This window comes from Bos grunniens, chromosome 20 (genome assembly GCF_055505025.1).
Source record: "Bos grunniens cultivar Pamir isolate PY7600 chromosome 20, Bosgru_T2T1.0, whole genome shotgun sequence".
Taxonomy (NCBI): Eukaryota; Metazoa; Chordata; class Mammalia; order Artiodactyla; family Bovidae; genus Bos; species Bos grunniens.
Window position 1 is genome coordinate 72383415 of NC_141184.1, and position 21771 is coordinate 72405185.

General features: G+C 43.6%; 1 long non-coding RNA gene and 1 other non-coding gene across 2 annotated transcripts in view; both read right to left on the minus strand.

Annotated features, from left to right (window-relative positions):
* Positions 1-5969, minus strand: part of LOC147350702 (uncharacterized) — a 58430-nt gene extending 52461 nt beyond the window's left edge. Inside the window, exon 1 of the long non-coding RNA XR_015149072.1 lies at positions 5836-5969. This is a non-coding gene — a long non-coding RNA (uncharacterized LOC147350702). The remainder of the gene's footprint in view (positions 1-5835) is intronic.
* Positions 5970-7375: 1406 nt separating this feature from the next.
* Positions 7376-7482, minus strand: LOC147350704 (U6 spliceosomal RNA). The gene has a single exon (XR_015149286.1). It is a non-coding gene; the product is annotated as a U6 spliceosomal RNA (small nuclear RNA).
* Between the last annotated feature and the right edge of the window lie 14289 nt (positions 7483-21771).

Consider the following 21771-nt stretch of genomic DNA (forward strand, 5'->3'; position numbering starts at 1 on the left):
AGAAAGTTGCCACATTGTTGCTTAGTATTTCATTTCTTTAGGGAGTAGTTTGTTATAGTAAATTTCAGTTTTTCTATTAAAGAAAAAATTGCAAATTAAACCTGGTAAGATATAAAAAAGGAATAATACATGATGACCAAGTGGGATGTATCCAAGGAGAGTAAGGTTGGCACAATATTAAAAAATCAGTCCATGTAATTCACAGAATAAAAGACAAAAGATGTTTGGTTATTTCAATATATGCAAACAAAAGCATTTAATTTTTTTTTCATCATTTGCCATTTTAAAAAGTCTCAAATGGCTTTGGGTAAAGGGAACAAAGTTTTTGTTTACTTAACAGAAAAGTCATCAGTTTTCATTATTATCTATTCTGTTAATGGGTCAAATATTTTGTACTTTTCAGAATTAATGATGTTTATTTATGTATATAGTTAAGAGCATTCATGCCCAAATTTTCTCCCCTGAAAATGCTTTTTTATTATCATGTATTCTTTATTACCAGTGGTGTTAAACAAGATATCTTCCAGCAAAAATAGATTTCATTCCATATAAACTCAGAAAAATGAAATGAATGTCCATCTTATTTTATTTATTTTATTTTTTTGGCCACCCCGTGTGACTTGGGCTTTTAGTTCCCTGACCAGGGACTGAACTCCTGCTCTTGGCAGTGAAAGTGTGGAGTCCTCACCACTGGACCACCAGGGAATTCCTTGAATGTCCATTTTAAGTGAGATCCGCACTGTGCTGTGCTTAGTTGCTGAGTCGTGTCCAACTCTTTTCAGCCCCATGGCCTGTAGCTCACCAGGCTCCTCTGACCATGGGGATTCTCCAGGCAAGAGTACTGGAGTGGGTTGCCAGGATTCACACAAAACACTGAACACTAATCTTGTAATGAGCCATCTATTATATAAAAGTAAAATGTCTTCTTACTCTACTTACAATCACTCACTAAATCAGTAAATATGTATTAAATACTGTTATGTGCTAGCTGCTAAGGGTACAATGGTCTTAACCCCACTTTCTGGGAGTCTAGTCTATGGCCCAGGACAGAAACAGATAGTTACCACACTGAATACGAAGTACTATCCTGTAAGAGAAACATGCACAAAGAAAGAGCAGTTGAAACAAGGATAAGAAACTAACTGATTCTGCTTGGAGGAACTTGGGGAATTTTTAAATTTTCACAAACAATTTAAGCAAACCAATTTACTGAGCAAAGCTTCCCTAATCTCTTAAGGAAAAAAAAATTAAACCTTTAATGGCTTCTCAACGTAGCAGTATCTCTTCCCTTAGGCTACAACCACATAAAAACCCTTACGAATTTTACATACAAATAAACAAGACTTTCATTTTGGGCAATTAAAAAATAGACTTTTCAAAAAAAAAAAAAAAAGACTTTCATTTCCCAATTCTTTAGGAATGGCTGAAGTTTTGATAATTGATAAAATCTATAGTTTACCCCTACATAATGGAAATTATTTCTGTGTTTTAGATAGGTAGAACAGGGTACTGTTTTTAAGAACATATATTGTTATGAACAAACTAACTGCAGTTGTGGAATAACTGTATAATGATATGGCAGGAGAGGTGGCGAGACAGGATAGAGAAGCTCACTGTGTGGCCTGAAGCTGGAGAGTCCTGGATTCAAATTCTGACCCTGGGTCTTACTGCTTATGTCTTCACAGTAGTAGTGGGAAATTTTATCAGTTTATCTTACCTTCAGTTTTCTCTTCTATAAAATTGAAGCAGTTACGATTACCTTTTAAATTTATTATGAAGGTTAAATAAAGTAATGTAGGAACGGGACTTTCCTGGTGGTCCAGTGGTTAAGACTCTGTGCTTCCAATGTAAGCGGTGCAGGTTCGATCCCGGTAGGGGGAACTAAGATCCCACATGCCTCACTGTATAACCCCCCTCAAAAAATAATAAGGTAGGAATACTTCCTGAGACAGTGCCTGGCACATACAAGTACCTCTGGGTTGGTGGCTGCTATAATCACTGCCACCATTATCAGTGCCATCATGGTGATGATGATTTTTTTGAAGGATTTATTTATTTATTTATTTATTTTTGGTTACAAAGGGTCTTCGTTACTGCCCTTGGGCATTCTGTAGTTGCAGTGAACAGGGGCTATTCTTTACCTTCTGTGCTCAGGATTCTTATTGCGATGGCTTCTCTTGTTGCAGAGCACAGACTCTAGAGCTCTGGCTCAGTGGTTGTGGCACACGGGCATATGGAATCTTCCTGGACCAGGGATTGACCCAGCGTCCCATGCATTGGCAGGCAGATTCTTAATCACTAGACCACCAGGGAAGTCCATGTTCTTTGTTTTACTTTTGTTATTATTATAGTGTTTTGAGAACAGAAATAATTTTCTCCTTCTGCTGCTGCTGCTGCTAAGTCTCTTCAGTCGTGTCTGACTCTGTGCGACCCCATAGACAGCAGCCTACCAGGCTCCCCTGTCCCTGGGGTTCTCCAGGCAAGAACACTGGAGTGGGTTGCCATTGCCTTCTCCGACAAACTATGAGCACAATCGGACATTTCTCTGGCTTAAAAAACAAAACAAAAATCAAAGGCTAAACAGAAACCCTCTCTCTGGGTTTTTGACATTTACCATCTGTCACCCTCTAGCAGGGCTTGCTTAAGTTAAAACAGTCATAAATTAAAGACTTCAAAAGTTGTGCTCATTCAAGCTGAAAGGGAAACCAGGGCAAAGTAAACACGGATGGAACACCATTAAGCTACGAGTAGGTGAAGTGTGCGATTATATGGACCTACTTGTGTGTGTTATTTGCTCAGTCATGTCTGACTCTTTGCGACCCTGTGGACTGTAGCCTGCCAGGCTTCTCTGTCCATGGAATTCTCCAGGCAAGAATACTGGAGTGGGTTGCCATTTCCTCCTCCAGGGGATCTTCTGACCCAGGGATTGAACCTGGGTCTCCTGCATTGCAGGTGGGTTCTTTACCATCTGAGCCACCAGGGAAGCATACTTGTGTGGTTTCTGTAAATATGCTAATTAGAATCACTATTTCTGCTTAATTATGATAAGGAGCATTAAGGCATAATTAAACCCTCCAAAAGTGAGCTGGGATGTTTGACTCAACATTGGTGTCTATGATATGCGTGCATGCTCAGTCTTGTCTGACTCTTTGCAACCCCATGGACTGTAGCCTGCCAGGCTCCTCCTTTCCATGGAATTTTCCAGGCAAGAATACTGCAGTGGGTTGCCATTTCCTACTCCAGGTGATCTTTCAGACCCAGGGATCGAACCCGAGTCTACTGCATCTCCTGCCTTGGCAGGCAGAGTCTGTACCACTCTGCCACTGGGGGAGCCTTGTGGCTGTTCAGGCCGCAGACTGCAGGTGGCTAAGGCCCCCTCCCTCCACTGCGCCAGTTTGCCACGCCCCCCGCCCACCACACTCCTACATGAGGCAAGGTGATTGTGAAAATGAAATACTAGCTATGGGGCCTGAGAGGAGAGGAACTGGGTTTTGAGGAAATTCATTTAGGGGACATAAAGAAAATAAGGAGTAAATAAAATCTGACAATAAAATGGATAATGAAGGACCTACTGTACAGCACAGGGAACTCTGCTTAATGTTATGTGGCAGCCTGGGTGGGAGAGGGGCTTGGGGGAGAATGGACACATGAATACATACATCTGAGTCCCTTTGCTGTCCACCTGAAGCCATCACAACATTGTTAATCGGCTGTACTCCAGTGTAAAATAGAAAGCTGAAAACGAAACAGAAACGACAAGTGCAGCTGTGGAGAGAGTGTGGTAGACACAGCCCAGGTGTGATTAAAGTGGAGAAAATCACAGATTCATTAGATAGAAAGTTCTTGCATCATTTAGACAGGTTTATCTAGGAAGATTCAGGAGGAACTAGAGAAACAGGGGAGCAGGAAAAACTTAGGGGAGTGCCTTACAGAGCCAGGATGAGAAGGACAGATCACCAGCGCCCAGGGAGGACCTGAGGCCTGAACACTGGTGTGCACCCTGCCCCTCAAAGTGGGAAGAGGCGTGTGATGCTAGGGGAGGTTAAAGCTTTGTGAGATGGGGCAGTTAGACAAACAGCGTGGGTGTGAAGGACAAAGAACATTCCTTTGAATATCCCTAAACTTTTTGGCACCAGGGACCAGTTTTATGAAAGGGGATTTTCCCCATGAATTGGAGAAGTGGGGAAGGTTTCAGGATGATTCAAGTGCATTACATTTATTGTGTACTTTATTTCTATTATTATTACATCAGCTCCACCTCAGATCATCAGGTATTAGATCCCAGAGGTTGGGGACCCCTCTCTCAGCTGTCTCTCCAGGGCATGGCTATCAGGTCACTGAGGCATCTTCTCTGCCTGTCATTACTTAGAGCCTTCAAATAAGAGAATTATCCCCCCAGACAGAAACATTCTCAAAGAAACAGTTTCAAATCTGTGTATATTGGGTAAGTAAGTGGGTGGTGTTTTCTACTATTATTAGGTTTGAGTTTCAAGGGTACCTGATTCCCCTTTGAATTCTAGTACTGCCTCATCATAGCTGCTTCATTGAACCACCTTTTGGTGTGAATCATTGATAGAAGCTAGCCTTTCCATGTGGCTCAGTGGTAAAGAATCCACCTGCCAATACTGGAGACACGGGTTTGATCCCTGGGTCACGAAGATTCCCCTGGGAGAGGAAATGACCACACATTCCAATATTCTTGCCTGGGAAAATCCTATGGACAGAGGAGCCTCGAGGGCTACAGTCTGTGGGGTCCCAAAGAGTTGGATATGACTGAGTGAATCTCTATTTGATTACTAATGTTTTATCATTTTGAAGTTGATTTATTAAAATTATGTAAACATCAAGGTATGTTCATTCCCATTAGTTTTTTGTTGTAGTGGTTGTTTGTTTGTTTTGCTTTTTGGCCACACTATGTGGCATGTGGGATCTTAATTTCCTGACCATGGATTGAACCTGTGACCCCCCTGCATTGGAAGCTCAGAATCTTAACCACTGGACCATTAAAGAAATCCCATCATTAGTTATTATAATAAAATTCCAGACAGAACAAAGCCTTGAAAGAAATACAAGCACTACAGGACAGCCAGGTGCCACCTTAAACTTCAGAGATTTTCCCATGTTGAGTAAAGACGTGAAAAAAATAATTGTTTGAAATCTTAACAGCTGGCCCCATGATTCCTTTTTGGGAAGAGGAAGGAGGGAGCTGTCTCCTTGGGGAAAGCCACTGAGGAGCTAATGCTACAGGCACCTGGACTCCAGGGGAGGGAAAACCTGCCAGGCTGGAGATTAGAGGAAGAGTTTCTTGTTTCTGCTCCTGCAAGGAGAGGGGAGTAGGGGCAGAGGGCAGAAAGGAAAGAAATAAGACCATGAAAGAAAAGCCAGCCGGATGGATGGAAGCTGAGCCCGGTCAGGGGAAAATGACATGTCAGTGTTAGATGGTAACCCAGCCATTCCCAATCAAATTTGTTCCCTATTACTGGGATGTAAAGCCTGACTTCCATCTCTTTACACACGGAAGCAAGATCTCAGTAGTCTAGAAACCAAGAAAGCCCTTCAGGACGATTTACAAAAACCAAGGTGGGGAGGGTAGAACTTCCCTGGCAATCCAGTGGTTAAGACTTCACGCTTTCAGGGGGTGAAGGTTTGATCCTTGGTAAGGGAACTAAGATCCTACACACTGAACTTGGCCAAGGGAGGGAAAAATGCTATTCTTAAAAATAAAACCAAGAGAGGTGGGCTTTGGGCTTCCCAGGGCTGGAATTGGGACCCAGCTGAACTGACATCTTATTTTTCTTTCCTTTTCCCTACCAAGTTAAGTATAAAAACAAATACCTTTTTGTCTCACGCTCAGCTTTTTTTTCTTGAAGGTTAGAAGTCCTCACTTTGCAGGTTTTGATTTAGCCAAGGATTTCAAAAAACTTTCTGTTCACAGCGTTCAGCTAAAAACAAGTAACAAAAGCTTGCCTGCTTACTCTAATTGCTTTAGATTAAGACCTTATCTTGCCTGGTTCTCCTCCCCTTAACTCCAGCCTCTGTGGTTACTGTCTTGACCTCCTTCCAGGATAACTTGATTCTTGATGTCCTGATTGTTTTTTCAAGTCTTTAAGCTTTCTCACTCCCCGCCACCCCCCCCCCCCCCCATTCTGGATTAAGAGAGGAAGAGAAAGGATTATTCTCTAAAGCAATTCATGGTTCATGTCTAAGAAAAAACAATGGTTTAAGAATTGGGAAACCCCAGGTTCTGGCCTTAGCTCTACTGTTGACTAGCAGACACACAAGCTATTTCTAAAATAAATTAGAATTGCATCTTTTTTTTAAATAATTGAGGTTTCTTTTAAATATTTAATTTATTGAGTATTTATTTCACTGCACCGGGTCTTAGTTGCAGCACATAAGATCAATCTTCCTTGTGGCATGTGGGATCTAGTTCCCTGACGAGGGATCGAGCCCACACCACTGCATTGGGAGCACAGAGTCTTAGCCACTGGACCACATGGGAAGTCCTTGAAATACCTCTTTAATGTCTATTCCAGGCTCAAGTCTGAATCTCTGGACCCTCATAGTTTCCCACCACATTTATTCTCTGCTTTCCCCCAGTACCAAGAAAGAATCTGGTGTATTCATGAATCCTAATTCCAAATCATTAAAAACTGGTTTCTGTCTCCTTTTTTTTTTCCTTCAAACTTTAGAAAACCTAAATAATTAAAACAGAAGAACTTATAAAACATAGTTTATACAGTGGTTTTCTTGCAAGCAGTCTTTAATAGACTTCTTTCAAATTCTGACAAATACACTAGGTGTTTGGTTTGGATATGCAGAACTAAAAATATCTAAAGGAGAGATTTTTAATTACTTAGTTCAATCTGTGAAATTCCTGCGAATTCTATCTGGAAGAAAGAATAAGAAAGAATATGGGGGACTTCCCTGGTGTTCCAGTGGCTAAGACACTAGTCCCAATGTAGGGAGCCTGGGTTTGATCCCTGGTCAGGAAACTAGATTCCACATGCCACAGTGAAGACCTGAAGAAGCCAAATAAATAATGATAAATAAAGAAAATTTAGGAGCAAAACAACAATATATATTTTTAACAAATAGAATATGGGCTTTGCAGTCTGAGAGACCTGGCCTTTTTCTTTTTCATGGTAGCAAGCAAACAGGATTTATTTCAGAGAGAAAGTACAAAACTCTCAGCATAGACACAGAGGAGGTGAAGTGCCCCAGACCGGGGCTTTGCAGTGCAACTTTAGATAAGTTATGTAACCTCTCTGAGCCTCAACTTTTAAAGACATTTCCCTGTTTTATTCATACTTTTTTAACTTTATTTTTTAATTGGAGGAAAATCGCTTTACAATGTTGTGATGGTTTCTGCCATAAAAACATGAAATGCTTCACCAATTTGCATGTCATCCTTGAGCAGGGGCCATGCTAATCTTCTTTGTATCATTCCAATTTAAGTATATGTGCTGCCAAAGTGAGCACTGAGCCTCAATTTCTTCATCTATGAAATGGGAATGATACCTCCCTTGCAGGACTGTTGTGAGGATCACATGCCACGTATATATTAAGTACTCAATACATGTTCATGTTCTCCTCCATTAAACACCATCTTATTTTTTACTTTGCTCACCAAGAGCACACGTTTGGGCCTGAAACAGCCTAGGTTCAATGGCCTGATCCCACAATTTTAGCAACTCGGTGATTTGGGACAAGTTGTTAACAATCTCGGAAGCACTGTTTTCTCATCTGGAAAATGGAGTTAGCACCAACAGTGCCCAGCTCCAGGAAGCGTTCACGATCTAGTCACATCCATCAGAATCACATTAAATCACCATGGAGACAGCAGGGATACTGAGAGAGTGCTGATGTTGAGTGGCTGCTGAGTTGCTGACGAGGGGTCAGCCAGGTGGCCAGGAGGAGGCTCCATCCTTCTCTTTCTTGATTTTACCTTTACTTGCCCCACTTTTCTTTTTTTTTAATATTTTAAATTCTTTTATGGCTATGCTGCCGCTGCTGCTGCTAAGTCGCTTCAGTCATGTCCGACTCTGTGCGACCCCATAGATGGCAGCCCACCAGGTCTCCTCGTCCCTGGGATTCTCCAGGCAAGAACACTGGAGTGGGTTGCCATTTCCTTCTCCAATGCACGAAAGTGAAAATTGAAAGTGAAGTCGCTCAGACGTGTCTGACTCTTTGCGACCCCATGGACTGCAGCCCACCAGGCTCCTCTACCCATGGGATTTTCCAGGCAAGAGTACTGGAGTGGGGTGCCATCGCCTTTCAGTTCAGTTCAGTTCACTTCAGTTCAGTCGCTCAGTTGTGTCCGACTCTTTGCGGCCCCATGAATCAGAGCACGCCAGACCTCCCTGTCCATCACCAACTCCTGGAGTTCACTCAAACTCACATCCATCGAGTCAGTGATGCCATCCAGCCATCTCATTCTGTTGTCCCCTTTTCCTCCTGCCCCTAATCCCTCCCAGCATCAGAGTTTCTCCCAATGAGTCAACTCTTCACATGAGGTGGCCAAAGTACTGGAGTTTCAGCTTTAGCATCATTCCTTCCAAAGAACACCCAGGACTGATCTCCTTTAGAATGGACTGGTTGGATCTCCTTGCAGTCCAAGGGACTCTCAGGAGTCTTCTCCAACAGCACAGTTCAAAAGCATCAATTCTTCAGCGCTCAGCTTTCTTCACAGTCCAACTCTCACATCCATACATGACCACTGGAAAAACCATAGCCTTGACTAGACAGACCTTTGTTGGCAAAGTAATGTCTCTGCTTTTCAATATGCTATCTAGGTTGGTCATAACTTTTCTTCCAAGGAGTAAGCCTCTTTTAATTTCATGGCTGCAGTCACCATCTGCAATGATTCTGGAGCCCCCAAAAATAAAGTCTGACACTGTTTCCATTGTTTCCCCATCTATTTCCCATGAAGTGATGGGACCAGATGCGATGATCTTAGTTTTCTGAATGTTGAGCTTTAAGCCAACTTTTTCACTCTCCTCTTTCTCTTTCATCAAGAGGCTTTTGAGTTCCTCTTCACTTTCTGCCATAAGGGTGGTGTCATCTGCATATCTGAGGTTATTGATATTTCTCCTGACAATCTTGATTCCAGCTTTCCATCGCCTTGTTGGGTCTCAATTGCAGCATGTGGGATCTTACATTGTGGGGTGTGGGCTTCTCTCTACATGTGGCTCCTGGGCTCAGTAGTTGTGACTTGCAAACTTAATTGCCCTGTGGCTTGTGGCATCTTAGTTCCCCCACCAGGGATCAAACCCTCATCGCCTGCATTGGAAGGCAGATTTTTAACCACTGGACCACCAGGGAAAGCCCCTCCCCACTTTTCTTTGTCTTTCTCCTTTATCTTCTCTCTCAGTTTCTGCTGTGTGAAAAATGGTTGCATCCAGAGTGGTATGATATGTAACCCATATATTTTCTTTCCCTGCATGGCCTCCATAAATCTTATGTCTGTGTATGACTCCTTCTCAGTGCTGGGTTTTTGATTCCACGTCCCCAGGTAGAATACTGTGTGTTGAACTCTGTGCCATGGATTTGGTGCTGTGCGCCCTCCTTTGCCTCTGATACCTCCAAGATGAAAAGACCTAATTGCTAAGAATCCTGGGGGCAAAATTAATTCTCAGGAAGGACCACGACTTAGCATCTTTGCATTTCTCTTTTACCTCTGAAAGAGCATAGTCTGCTTGTTCTGTCTTGTGGCCTCTTGTTTGATCATGCTATGCATAATAAATTAATGTGGCATTTCCAACAGGAGTAATTCTACTTACTTCTTTCCCTGAATATTTAGACTGTGGCCAAATGGCTTCTTGTTTTTACTTAAGAGTTAAACAAAAGGGACTTCCCTGGTGGTGCTGTGGTTAAGACTGTGCCTTCCAATGCAGGGGCTGCAGGTTCAACCCCTGATGGGGGGACCACGATCCCACATGCCTCACTGCTCAAAAACCAAAACGAAAAACAGAAGCAATATTGTAACAAATTCAATAAACAACTTTAAAAATGGTCCACATCAAAAAAATTCTTAAAAAATATACACATGTGCATATGTAGTCTATATGTATGTGCATGAGTATAACCCTTTGTACTAAATAGTTTGGCTTTTTACAGAAAACTACATTAGAAGCCAATTTTTTTAGACATGGATGCTTTGAAATGTAAATTCATAGTCCCTACTAAAAAAGAACCATAGGAATTCTATGTTCTTTGCACATTTGGCGGCACAACCCGACATTATACCACCTATTTGGGAGGCTGAATGGTATATTTTTTATATATATATATATATATATATATATATATATATATAATCTTGGACTTAAATTCCAAAACCCTGGCTAGAATTTTCTGCTTAGCCTTCCCCCCACAACTGATGGTTTTACCCCAGAGCTAAAGACAAATGAAGAACAAAAACAGGCCTGTTGCTGTGTTGATTATTTCTTGCTCACCTCTATTTCTCTATTAAAAAAAAAATTTAAGGTATATATTTTTTAATGTGGACCAATCTTTTTCAATGGCCACATCATACAGCATGCAGGATCTTTAGTTGGGGCGTGCAAACTCTTAGTTGTGGCATGCAGGATCTAGTTCCCTGACCAGGGATGGAACCCCAGCCCCTTTGCATTGGGAGCTCGGAGTCTTAGCCACTGGACCACCAAGGGAGTCCTAGACCCATTGTTTCTTGACTGCTTTCCCTTCGTGCCTGCAGTCCTTTCTCCCCTTAAGATCATTAATTACTGAGACCTGTTTAAGGGCAAGCATTGTGGCCAGGTTTAGATCACAAAATCTCTTGGACCAAAATGAGGTCAAGCTTGATTATCTTTCTCCAGGGACCCCCTCCCCTATCTGCTTACAACACCCAATGTTGACATAAAGGAAATTTCCAGTTATTTCAACCAGATCATCAGGTGCTCTGGACCAAATTCAAGACTGTTAGATTTGTACTCTGTATATTTCCTCAGGCTTCCCAGGTGGCTCAAGTGGTAAAAAATCCACCTACCAATGCAGGAGATACAGGTTTGATCCCTGGGTCAGGAAGATCCCCTGGAGGAGGAAATGACAACCCACTCCAGTATTCTTGTCTGGAAAGTTCCATGGACAGAGGAGCCTGGCAGGCTACAACCCACGGGGTTGCAAAGAGTCAGACACAGCTTAGCCACTGGACACACACACACACACACGCATGTAATTCCCCATTTTTGTCTTTCCTCTTGTCATCATGGGCATTAAAGTCTTAAAATGAGGATCTGGAAGCTTTTTTTCAGGGACAACCAGGAATGGTGGTGGCTGACTAGCCCACTCAAGATGGCTGTTCCCTTGCTCTCTGTCTGTCCCTTGCCCGACCAGTGCCTGCTTCATTTACACTTACTCTGGCCTTCCTACATACTTGCCTTGGGCGCCAGCTAGTGATTGTTCTTATCAAAGGGACGGTGAGGTGTGTGCCTTTCTGTTGGTTTCCCTGGTAATCGATGAGCCCATCTGACATCAACTCCCCTGTAACTGGCAATCTCCCCCTCCACCAGGAGCAAAGACTGCTGCCACGTCCTGAAGGTGTATGCTGCACAGGGTGGGAGGTCGCTCCAGGACTTTGCTTCAGACACAGAAGCTCCCCATCTGTCAAACCACTGAAGTCTCTGTTGCCTGATCCATGTGTGCAGGCTAAGGCACTTCAGTCAGGCCTGACTCTTTGCAACTTTATGGGTTGTAGCCCGGCAGGTCCCTCTGTTCATGGGATTCTCTGGTCAAGAATACTGGAGTGGGTTTGCCATTCCCTTCTCCAGGGGATCTTCCTGGTGCAGGGATCGAACCCCCATCTCCTGTGTCTCCTGCATTGCTAGTGGATTCTTCACCGCTGAGCCACCGGGGAAGCCCTCTGTTGCTCAATCCAGGCTTTCGTCAGTCTTGAAGCTGGGCAAATATAGGCTTTGTAGGCCTGTGAGGTGCAGTCCAACAGGTGGGCATAAAGAGACCAGTTTCCAGAGCCCCTCAGGAAGGGGTGAGAAACTTGATAGCTTGGGGTGGTGGTGACAATTACCAAGAGGAGAGGTGGTGGGGTGGGGGAGTCCCTGGGACCTGCCAGGGTGGAATAGGAGAGTTTGAGAGGAGCCTGCCTGAGCCTGTGGATCTCCCCCTGGGGGGACTTAGAAGAAAGGGTTCCTCAAATACACTGATAAATATCCTCTACACTGTAATAGGATTCCATTTGAAACAGTTACAGCCGAGGTGTTATGAGCCCATTCTTGTGTCACAGAAAGCTAGGCTGTTCCTCCATTTGGAAGGTATTATTTTATTTTCCTTGTTCCTAAAATAGCACAAAGGAAGGCTTCTGTTTGTTCTTGTACCTTGTGCTAATCCTAGAGCAACATGAATATGCTACTGTACACGGATCTTGAAACAACAGTGAAAACTTCCAACACGGGAAGACAATTAATTCCCACTCCTTCCCCCTTTCCTCTTGGATTCCAATGACTGGCTGTGTTTAACCCTAGTTTTGCCTACTCTTTCCCAGAAAAGTCACAGCTAGCATGCATGGATCTACTAGCAGGAGCATAGATTCAGTAGGATGTGGGATTCCAGCTTGATTCTCCAGGGGCTGACATCTCATCAGAGAACTAGTCCTGAAGAGCATATGTTCAGTGCTGAGTTTGGGGGTCTGTATGATAATGGCTTCAGGAATGCAGCTGAGACAAAAATCCCTGAGGGTTGAAACACTCAAGCTTCTTGGAGAAGGTGGGCCTCCAAGGATAGATGTAGAGAAGGAGTAAAGAGAGCAGGTGAGAAAGTCAGAAAGAGCAAAACAAATATTGTATATTAATGCATGTATGATATGCATTATGGCAGGCTACAGTCTATGGGGTCTATATGACCAAAGTCACAACCAAAGTGACTCAGCATGCATGCACCACACATATATACAGAATCTAGGAAAACAGTACTGATGAACCTATTTACAGAGAAGAAATGGAGATGCAGATGTAGGGAATGGACTTGTGGACACGGCGGGGGAAGGAGAGGCTAGGACAAATTGAGAAGGTAGCATTGATGTATATACACTCACTCACTCTCAAAGTCACTCAGATGTGTCTGACTCTTTGAGAACCCATGGACTGCAGCCCGCCAGGCTCCTCTGTCCATGGGATTTCCCAGGCAAAAATACTGGAGTGGGTTGCCATTCCCATCTCCAGGAGATCTTCCTAATCCAGGGATCAAACCTGAGTCTCCTTCATTGCAGGCAGATTCTTTACCATTTGAACCACCAAGGAAGCCCCATGTATGCTCATAACTTGTGGGAGGCTGCTATATAGCACAGGGAGCCCAACCTGGAGTCTGTGATGACCTAAAGAGGTGGAATGCAGGCCGAGGGAGGCTCAAGAGGGTAAGGGGATATATACATATATATCATTATGACTGATTAATACTGATGTATGGCAGAGAGCACCACACCATTGTAAGGCAATTACCCTCCAATTTAAAGATATATATAAAGAGAGAGAGGCAGGTGGAGGGTGCAGGTGAGAGCAGCCTGTGTGGGGCATCTCTGTGGAAGGAGAGGGACCCAGTTCACTGGAGACAGCAGTCATGGCTGAAGCAATTTCAGATTCAGTGAAAGCCTAAAGTAGGACTTTCCCTAGATTAATGGAAACCCTGTGTGTTGCAAACATATCCATCAGAGCATTAGAGGGAGGTAATGGATGACCTGACTCCTGGGGCCTGCCAGCTGAATATGGAGTCAGGAGGGGGACAATGTTTGGAGAGGCTCAGCCTCTGTACATCTGCTTGCTCTCCTGTGTTGCTCTGCCCAGTCAGGGCTGAGATAAGAGTGCATGTGCCCCTTCCTGGTCCCCATAAACTCAGCTCGTATTAGGTCTTTCTCTCACTCTCTCCCTTCCTCTGCATTTTCTGCTCACAGCCAGATGTTGAGAAGTCCTTCCTCACTGTGAGTTTTGGATGGAATGTCCACGTGTGACATCAGTCTTTAGTGCACATGCCCAGATTAGCAGGGAGGGTAAACGATGGGAACTCTATCAATACCCACCTGGTCTGAGGATCACGAGTCTCCGGGCCCAGGTCTAACACTTTTTAGCTCCTTGAATGCTGGCATTTCAACTACCTGCTCTTCAGTTTCATTTATTTGTAAAATGGAGACATTAATACCTCCCTATCTACCTCACACAATTTCCTTGAGGCTCAAATGAAATATGGTTGTGAAAGTGCTTTGGAGACAAAGAAATGTATTTATTAGGAGTAACTCAATACTTGAGGGGTGAATGAGGCGGAAGGTGGTAAAACTGGGACATCTCAATAAATCCCATCCCATCCTATGATTTTATAAAATTGTTTTACACTACTTTGTCGTTGGTCAGTAACTAGGTTCTGTCCGCCTTTGGCCAACCAGCCTCTCTGTCCATGGATTTCTCCGGGCAAGAATACTGGAGTGCAATGCCATTCCTTTCTCCCAGGGATTTTCCCAACCCAGGAATTAAACCCACATCTCCTGCTTGGCAGGTGGATCCTTTACCACTGAGCCACTAGGGAAGCCCTTTATATTCCTTCAATAAGTTGAATTAAATAGCTTTTTCTGCTGTTCTAACAACTCACTGTAGCGGTATCTTTTTTTCCTCCCTAGATCTCCTTAAATGCAGAACCCAGGGCCTCCCTACATGTTCCAGCTCACCAGCCACTGGGTCTCCCAGCCACTGAAGCAGCAGCAAAAACTCTCACACAGCATCTCCAAAAGCTCTCTGGACTTCAGTCATCACCCCAGGCCTTCCAGCAGCAGCTGATGTAAAAAATGTGAAAAGATTTTTCCTAAAACGACAAGATGCTCCACACAGAGACTTGGATGTCACTTGGCTCCTCGCTTAGAAACAGCTTAGGAACCTTACTGTGAAAGTAAGTCCTGCAGTATTTCAGGAACAGGTATTCACAACACAAACGTTGACATATTTATAAACTTAGGAATGTGATGATAGATACCGTGGAGTGGATAAAGGGACATATGATAAGTGTCCTTGGTGAGGTTGGCTGTGTGAGACCAGGTCCGAGAAGGATATAACCAGCACATCCCCAGGGCTCCACAAGTGGTTTAGTGATGGGACGATTGACCATGGTGTCATAGTTTGCTGGGGCTGCTGTAGCAAAACCTTAGTCCGTTTAGGCTGCTGTAACAAAAGTACCATTGATAAGTGGGCTTCCCTGATGTCTCAGAGGTAAAGAAACAGCATGCAATGCAGGAGACTTGGGTTTGATCCCTGGGTTAGGAAGATGCCCTGGAGAAGGAAATGGAAACCCACTCCAGTATTCTTGCCTGGGAAATCCCATGGACAGAGGAGCCTGGTGGGCTACAGCCCACAGGTTCACAAAGAGTTGGACACGACTGAGTGACTAAGCTACCACCACAATTGATGAGTGGCTTAAAAACAACAGACATTTATTTTCTGGAGGCTGGGAAGTCCAAGATTAAGATGTGGGCAGGGTTGGTTTCTTTTGAGGCCTCTCTCTCTGGCTTGCAGACGGCTGCCTTGCCCACAGACTGTCTTCCTTCTCTGCTTGTCGATGTCCTAATCTTCTCTTACTGTGTATATGCTAAGTTGCTCAGTCATGTCCGACTCTTTGGCACCCCATGGACTGTAGCCCGCCAGGCTCCTCTGTCCATGGGATTCTCCAGGCAAGAATACTTGAGTGGGTTCCTATGCCCTCCTCCAAGGTGATCTTCCAGACCCAGGGATCGAACCCACATCTCTTATATCTCCTGCATTGGCAAGCGGGTTCTTTACCACTAGTGCCACCTGGGCCTCATTATATGGACACAAGTCAGATTGGATTAGGGTCCACCTGTATGACTTTGTTTAACTTTAATTACCTTTTTGGAGACACTCTCCTAAGACAGTCACTTAGGGGGTTAGAACTTCAACATAGGTCTTGGGGGGGTTAGAACTTCAACATAGGAATTGGGGGCAGGGGTTACAACTTAACCCTTAACTCACACTGTGGGCAAGGTAAAAAGAATCAAGATGAATGGAGAAGCCACTGGGAACTATTAACAGCAGAAGCTTCCATCATCCTTGGGCCTGGAGAAACAAAAGAGAAAGGGTGTGCTATTCCTAGAACCCATCCAGAGCTGTGGTCATAGGAGAGGGGCCACCCGGCATGGGTGCTATATGACAGAGGAAGGCACCCATGGTGGAGACCAGGCTCTGGCAAGGAGGGAGGGAGGGAGAAGACCCACCCCTCTCTCTCCCCGCCCTTCACACTCCTCTCTTCACACTCTAATAGTGCTTCCCTTTGGTCAAGAGCCTAGAAAGAGGCGCTGAGAACAGTGAGGCCTGGGGGCTGCAGCTTGTAGATGTCAGGATTTGAGGCAGGGAACAGGATGACAAGTGTGGCCAGGGGTGGGAGGGGAGTGGTAGGATTTGAGTGGGACGATGAAGAATCACCAGCTCAGTGGAGAAAACAAAGACATTTCCAAAGGAGGAATTAATTATGCATACTCAGTAACACAAATGGGCTTTAAAGTATCATTGGAAAACAGAAAATGCTACTTAGCTGCAAAAAATATTAGTCATACATTTGAAACTGAACCACGTATTCATGTAACCATTTCCAGTCCCAGAAGTTACTATTCTAAGATACTTGTTTGCAGAAGTAAAGCAGAATGATAGAAAAATAGGTTTGTCAATCTTGACATGTTGAACACTTATGTTCTTAAAATGGGATGGGAAGTATTATTGGAAGGGTTTTGGAATAGAAAGCAGCTCTCTGACTCAGGAGGGTACCTGTGTGACCACACCCATCAATCGTCACAGCATGGTTATATGAACTCGGTATGAGCCCTGTGTTATCGCGCTGGGTGTGCCATAACAAAATACCATAGGCTGGTGGCTTTGACTACAGAAATTTGTTTTCTCACCACTCTGGAGGCTGGAAGCCTGAGACCCAATGTTGACAGGGTGGATGTCTGCTGAGAGCTCCCTTTGGGAGCTCCTTTTCAGTGTGTGCTCACACGGTCTTTCCTAGGTGACTCTGCAGGGGGAAAAAGTGAGGGGGATGGAGGGAGGGGGAGAAAGAGCGATCTCTTGGTGTCCCCCTTTTTTTTTTTTTTGCTGCTGCTGCTGCTAAGTCGCTTCAGTTGTGTCCGACTCTGGGCGACCCCATAGACGGTAGCCCACCAGGCTCCCCCGTCCCTGAGATTCTCCAGGTAAAAACACTGGGTGGGTTGCCATTTCCTTCTCCACTTCTTTTTTTTTACCTAAGTTCAAATCATCCTGACTTTATGATCACAGAAATACTATAAATATCCACAGTTGGTGAACACTGTTATAACAAATACAGATAGAAGGATGAATAGAGAGCTACATAGATAGAGTGACTGTAACAGGAATAGGCTCAATCTGCACATGCTGTTTTTAAAGTATAGTGTTGAATTTAGGGTTACTTCAATTTTTAAAAAAATTTATTTAATCACACCAGGGCTTAGTTGCGGCATGTACAGTCTAGTTTGCTGACCAGGGATCAAACCCAGGCCCCCTGCATTGGGACACAGGCTTGATCCCTGACTCAGGAAGATCCCCTGGAGGAGGAAATGGCAACCCACTCCAGTATCCTTGTCTGGAAAATCCCATGGACAGAGGAGCCTGGCAGGCTACAGTCCATGTGGTCGCAGAGAGTTGGAGACGACTGAGCGACTTAGCACACACTCATGCATTTCCCTAAAGGATCCACGTCCAAATACAGCCGCTCTGGGGGTTAAGACTTCAACATATGAGTTTTGGAGGGGACCCAAACATTCAGTCCATAACATCCCATGTAGTCATATGAAATAGATGACACTTGATATGTTGATACTGATAGTCATTAAATCAATAAAACTTCATTGCACACCTACTGTGCACCAGAATCTCTGCTAGGCTCTGAGATTATAGGTAGAAGGGAAAAAAAAACTGCCTCAGTCTTTAATGAGTTTATAACTTGAAGAGAGACAGAGAAGCTGTTAGAACACAGTGGTCACTGCCAGGAGAGCCTGAGCATTTGTGCTAAGTCACTTGGTCATGTTCAGCTCTTTGAGACCCCTTGGACTGTAGCCCGCCAGGCTCCTCTATCAATGGGATTCTCCAGGCAAGAATACTGGAGTCGGTTGCCATTTCCTTCTCCAGACCCAGGGATCGAACCCATGTCTCTTGGGTCTCCTGAACTGGCAGCGGGGTCTTTTCCACTAGCACCCCTGGTGACTCAGATGGTAAAGATTTCACCTGCAATGCGGGAGACCTGGGTTCTATCCCCAGGTCAGGAACATCTCCTGGAGGAGGGCATAGGTACCAGTATTCTCGCCTGGGATTTCCATGGACAGAGGAGCCTGGCGGGCTGCAGTCCATGGGGTTGCAAAAGAGTCAGGACATGACTGAGCGACTAACACTTTCACTTTCTGTTCAGTGCCTCCTGGGAAGCCCCAGAGCGCCTAGATAGGATGAATAAACCACTCCCTGGGGGCAGCAGAAGTGATGTGCAAGCAGAAACGGAGGATGAGGAGTATTGGAGAGTAAACACGGGATGGGACCGACAAGGGGGAGCATTCAGGATTGAGGAAGATGATACACAGAACTAGGGTGACCAGGATCCTGGTTTGCCCAGAGCTGTCCTGGTTTTAGCACTAAAAATCCCACATCTGGGAAAGCTCAGGGTTGCTGAGCCTTATATGCTGCTGCTGCTGCTAAGTCGCTTCATTCGTGTCCAACTCTATGTGACCCCATAGAAGGCAGCCCACTCAAATGAACTTGAAATGAAAAAGGAGACGTTTCAACAGACAACACAGAAAAAGAAAGGATCATAAGAGACAACTAGAAACAACTGCATGACAATAAAATGGATAACCTGGAACAAAAGGACAAATTCTTAGAAAAGTACAATCTTCTAAGGCTGAACCAGGAAGAAATAGAAAATATGAATAAGTCAAGCACCAACACCAGTCACAAGCTCTAACTATGAACAGATCAATCACAAGCACTACTAACTGGGATCAAAAGTCTCCAACAAAGAAATGCCCGGGACTTCACAGATGAATGCTTTCAAATGGTAGAGATGTGATAATACCTATGCTGGTCAAACTGTTCCAGAAAAATGTGGAGGGAGGAGCATTCCCAACTCATTCTGCGAGGCCACCATCACCATGAACCAAAAGGAAACAGAAATGCCACACAGAAAAGAAAATTACAGGCTAACATCACTGATGAACATCAATGCAAAAATCCTGGGGAAAAATTGTAGCAAAAACCAAACAAAAACACATGAAAAGGATCATACACCAAGTTGAAGTGGGGTTTATCCCAGGGATTCAAAGATTCTTCGCTATCTGCAAATCAATCAATGTGATACACTATATTAACAAACTGAAAGATGAAAAGCATATGATAATCTTGATCAATGCAGAGAAAGGTTTTGACAAAACTAAATACCAGTTTAAAAAGCACTCCATAAATGGGCATGGAAGATACCTACCTTAACATAAGAAAGGTCATATAGGAAAATCTCTCAGCAAACATTATTTTCAATGGTGTCAAAATGTAAGCATTTCCTCTAAGATCAGCATCAAGATCATGGGGCCCACTCTATTCCTATTAATCAATATAGTTTTTTTTAAAGTCATAGACATAGCAATCAGAGAAGAAAACGAGAAAGAACACATATTGGAAAAGAAGAAGTCCATCTGTCATTGATTGCAGATGACCTGTTTCTATTCATAGAAGACCCTATAGATAGAACCAGAAAATTACTAGAGCTAATCAATGAATTTAGTAAAGCCCAGGATACAAAATTAATACACAGAAATCCTTTGCAGACTTACAGCACAACAAGAAAAATCAGAAAGAGAAACTAAGAAAAAAGTGCCATTCCCCACTGCAACAAGAAGAACAGCATAGCTAGGAATGCTGCTGCTGCTGAGTCACGTCAGTCACGTCCGACTCTGTGCGACCCCATAGATGGGAGCCCACCAGGCTCCCCCATCCCCGGGATTCTCCAGGCAAGAACACTGGAGTGGGTTGCTATTTCCTTCTCCAATGCATGAAAGTGAAATGTGAAAGTGAAGTCGCTCAGTCGTGTCCGACTCTTTGGGACCTCATGGACTGTAGCCTATCAGGCTCCTTGTACATGGGATTTTCCAGGCAAGAGTACTGGAGTGGGTTTCCATTTTTCTTCTCCAATAGCTAGGAATAAAGTTATCTAAACAGACAAAACACATGTATGCAGAAAGACAGGCTGTATGATGAAAGATAGCCAAGTTGAAATAAACAGATAGAAAGATATGCCTTGTTCTTGACTTGAAAGAAATCAATGTTGTGAAAATGTCTATACTACCCAAAGCAATCTGAAGATTCAATTCCTCCCTATCAAACAACCAATGACATTTTTAAAAAGAACTAGGACTAATAATTTTACAATTTATATGGGGGGAAAAAAGACCCAGAAGGGCCAAAGCAATCTTGGAAAGAAAGGTGGAACTGGACGAATCAACCTTCTGACTTCAGACTATACTACCAAGACACTATGGTACAGACACAAAAGCAGAAACAGAGAGCAAAGGAACAAGACACAAAGCTGAGAGATGAACCCACACTCCTATAGGCATCTTTTCTTTGACAAGGGAGGCAAGAAGCTACAATGGAGAAAGGACAGAAAACAGAGCCTCTTCAGTAAGTGGTGCTGGGAAACTGGACAACTACATGTAAACGAATGAAATTAGAACACTTCTTCATACTATACACAAAAATAATTCACAATGGATTAAAGACCAAAAGTAAGGCCAGAAACTATAAAATTCTTAGAGGAAAACACAGGCAGAACACTCTTTGCCATTTATCACAGCAAGACCTCCGAGAATGACTGAAATAAAAATAAAAATAAATGGCATCTAGAGAAACTTCAAAGTATATAAGCAGCAAAGAAAACTATAAACAAGATGAAAAGACAACCCTCAGAATAGGAGAAAGCAATTGTAAATGAAGCAATTGACAAAGGATTATCTACAAAGTACACAAGTAGATCATCGAGCCTAATATCAGATAAAAAGCAACCAACTGAAAAGTGACCAGAAGACATGAACAAATTTATCCAAAGACGACATTAAGAAGGCCACCAAACACATGCAAAGATGCTCCACATCACTCATTATTAATGAAATGCTAATCAAAACTACGTGAGGTATCACCTCACACCAGTCAGAATGGCCATCATCAACAATTCTACAAATAATAAATGCTGGACAGGACATGGAAGAAAGGGAACCCTCTTGCACTGTTGGTAGACATGTAAATGGATACAGCCACTATGGAGAAGGAATGTAGGTTTCTTTAAAAAGTAGGAATAAAGCTACCATATGATGCAACAATCCCCTACTGGCCATATACCCGGAGAAAACCATACCTCTAAAAAGACACATATACCCCAATGTCCACTGCAGCACTATTTAAAATAGCCAGGGCATGGAAGCAACCTAATGTCTATCAAGAGAACAATGTATAAAGAAGTCGTGGAACATATACACAATGGAATATTACTCAACCACGAAAAGGAACAATACGAGTCAGTTTAACTGAGGTAGATGAACCTAGAAACTGTGATACAGAGTGAAGTAAGTCAGAAAGAGAAAAATAAATATAGTAAATGAACGCATACACATGGAATCTTGTAAAATGGTACTGGTGAATATTTGAAGAGCAGAAACAGATACACAGATGTAGAGGAAGGACTTGTGAACTCAGCTGGAGAAGA